The sequence below is a fragment of the Aulonocara sp. 'chitande type north' Nkhata Bay genome, linkage group LG8 (genome assembly GCF_057382095.1).
Source record: "Aulonocara sp. 'chitande type north' Nkhata Bay isolate Kocher_YH1m ecotype deep benthic linkage group LG8, A_spYH_male_GT1.1, whole genome shotgun sequence".
Classification (NCBI taxonomy): domain Eukaryota; kingdom Metazoa; phylum Chordata; class Actinopteri; order Cichliformes; family Cichlidae; genus Aulonocara; species Aulonocara sp. 'chitande type north' Nkhata Bay.
Window position 1 is genome coordinate 16,552,199 of NC_141351.1, and position 3,623 is coordinate 16,555,821.

The window sequence follows — 3,623 nt, forward strand, 5'->3', positions numbered from 1 at the left end:
GACGCAGAAGAAGTAGTCAAACATTTAGGTCACACTGAGTTCAAACACACACACACACACACACACACACACACACACACACACACACACACACACACACACATACACAGATACAGCTGTGTGAGAGGGCATTTACAGATACAGCTGTGAATCATGATGGCACAAATCTGATTAAAGGGCAAAGCAGTCTGAAATTTGTTAGGTATATTTGTTCATCTGCTCTCTAACACAAATATCACATGGAAACAACTCAGTGCATTTTGACATTTAGAAATGATCAAGATAACCTGCTCAAGTTCAAAGTAAGCATCAGAATGTGGCAGAAAGGTGATTTTTGTGACTCTGAATATAACAAGTTTGTTGGTGCCAGTGAGAGTCAGCCACGTCGAGGAATTAGTGGTTTTATTAAGTCCAATATGGCAGAAAAATATCAAGCAATATGTCTATGGTGTCATGTGAGAAACCTCAATAAAAGATTAGAAAGTGTTGTCTGGTTTAATAACTTGTTTCTGCTAAAACATTCAGGCCAGGTCAGATATGTTGGCATAAACAACATGAAATCGTGAATCCATCCTGCCTTGTATCAGTGGTTTAAAGCAGTTTCTTGAACATGAAAATGAGTTCACTGCACTCAAATGGAGTAACCAGATCTGAATCCAGTAGAGTTCTTTTGGGATGTGGTCAAACTGGAGATTCCCATCATGGATTATGGAGCAACTGTGTGACGCTATTAATTCAGTTCAATTCAGTTCATGCAGCAGCAAATCACTACAACAGTCGGAGGAAACCTCAACAATTATACAACCCCTTTGAGCAAGCACTTGGTAACAGTGGGAAGGAAAAAATCCCTTTAAAGAGGAAGACCTGTTAAAAGGGCGTTTTAACAGGTCTTCTAATACTAGATTGGAGTCCAAGCTAATATTTGCAAGGTGTAAGTAATAAAGTGTATATCTAAACTTAAAAACTTAAAAATAAAAACAAACAAACTACCACTGCATTACACTTCAGTAAGAAAATTTCCCACTTTTCTCTAATTAAATAAAACAAACCAAAATGGAAGCTAATGCACAATTTATTTCAGCTGCTGTTCTGCCAGTGCATCCCTAAATGACACATCTCGTATTTCTTCTCATTTACCTTTGACTTTTGTCGTAGTAAGTGCAACAAGGGACAAAAATGTCCTGCACATAAAGCGGGACAACCTGGTCACTCTAAACTTAGCTGACTGTGTCCCGCACCAGCAATGTAGCTACTTTAATAGGATGTACCTGCGTTAAAGATCTTGCTAAAGAACATTGTGCAATAAAAACTGCAGCGCGGAGATTAATTAGAGCACGCTCAGAGCTCTTTGATGTCTAAATATTTAATTATAAAGAGGTCATTTCTTTAAAAGTTCAGTCATTCAGTTTTAAAATGAACTGCTTATATGCACAATGAAGACAAATTAGGACATACAAATCCCCCAGTTTGATTCTACATAGGCTGACCTTGGGTGAAGTTTTAGGTTAGTACGCTTAGTTCTGTCTATTTCGGTGTTAGCAGTGACTATTTTTACATATATTAACCATCAATGCTACTACCAATACTGTAAAAAACATAACCTATTTTCCTAGATCAGAATCATTTGCAAATTAGCTGCATGCCATTAGAACTCAATTCCCCAGGTGTATTTGCAACATTCATCCTTTTTTTTCCCCATAAGGACTTTACCATGGAAAAGGACACAGTATGAATAATTAGCAAAAGGCTGCTCGTGACAGCGAATCCTATTTTGGTTTTATGTCTTCAGTCCAAACAAATACAAGCCGCAGCTCCCAGGGTTTCATCAAACATATCAATATTCAGCTGATAATACCTTTAATCTGTGGCCAAGAAAACCTTGCATAACTCCTCAAAATGCTACAGGGAGTTTCCACTAATGATCAAAAATGATGAGGAAATATGAAGTAAATAGCTTATAATTAATTTTAATAGGCCTCCCAATTTATAATACAGCACCCTACATTATCCAAGCTGACCCCCTTGGATGGAAACAAAACACAAGTGGATGTTTTTTTATTTTTCAAACTTCAAAACAAATTTATTAATGGGCTGTTTAATGTGTTGTCTTTGTTGTCTGGGCTGCATTGATGATTCGGTCATAATCATCAAATAAGATGGCTTTACATTAGTACGCCATGTAGTCTATTTTTACAGTGCATGTGTAATTATTTCTGCTAACTCGCCTTATTTAACATATGAAACATAAACTTAAATTTGAGTTTGTTTTATTATCATACTGCTGATAATTTCCTCCTAATGATGCAAACAAGCCCCATCCAACCATTCACGTACACAGTTCCACAAGTGCCTTTTGTGATGCCTACGCACATTTAATGTCACAATCACATTGTGATGGATGTATCGGGTCAACTCGGGGTTCAGTACCTTACCCAAAGATACTTCAACATGTACACTAGAGGAGACAGGGATCAAACCACCAACCTTAATAGGTGACATGATTTAACTCCTGAGCCACATCTGCCTTAATTAATAAACATAATAACCATCCACCCATCCATTCATTCACTTCTTATCCCGTTCAGCCACCACTGGACAGGTGGTCAGGATATGGTAGACGATTCTCGAGGACAGCTTTTTCAATGATAAACTTCCTGAGTACCGCACTTGGAGCCTAGCGCAAAGCCTGGAAAAAACGTACACTGCTGGAAACTTTGTTAATAATTACTTTGTTAACAGTGCAGTCACCATGGGGAAAAATACCCCAAGTGGCACAGGAAACCTTTTTCCAAAGTCCAAATTTATTTACTCAAAAAGCTTTTTTAATAGTCTAGTGGTTTTTATTTGGATCAGCCTGCTACAAAAGAATCACCTTTTACTCCAATGCCAACTTTTGTTTCTCTTTGAAGCACTAAAGGGGCCGATCTTTTGTAATTTAGCTTTAGAGATGTGTACATTTGTCTGCACTAAATAAATAACCAGTGGAAGCAAGCTGAAGAGCTAACAGAATATAAGCATACACAACAGAAAATTACTTTAAAGGACCCACTCCATACTGAGATCAATCTCGAAACTCCATTATTAATAGGACTTTTCATTACCAGACTGCATTACAGAGATGTTTAGAAGACTAAACACAGGGCATGTTTGTGACTTTCTGACAGATGGCAGGCTAAAGGTCGAAAACACACATGAGGCTCACTGTAGAGGGATCAGTCCAGTAGGATACCCCTGTGTGTCTATGGTGGAACCCCTCTGGAGAGATGCCACCAAAGGCTTTTTTGAAGCCAGCAAGGTACAAAGAGAGACCCCCTGCTTCAGGCCCTGATTCTATAAAGGCAGACAGCACCAAGCTTAGAGGCACCTACATATCTCTCATTTACTTACAAGCTCCCATGAATCCATTCAGCAAACAAAACTAAATTAACATTCAACAAAAAAAAATATCATATAGTACTGTGCAAAATTCTTGAGCAGATTGTAATTTATGTTTTACTTACAAATGAGTCAGGCTTTCTTGGGACAGTTGCTGCTTTTTCACTCATTTTCAGTGCAGTCTTTGTACCTGACAATTTTCAGAAGAATTTATTTTCATTTATTGAACAACTTGGCAATCATCTATA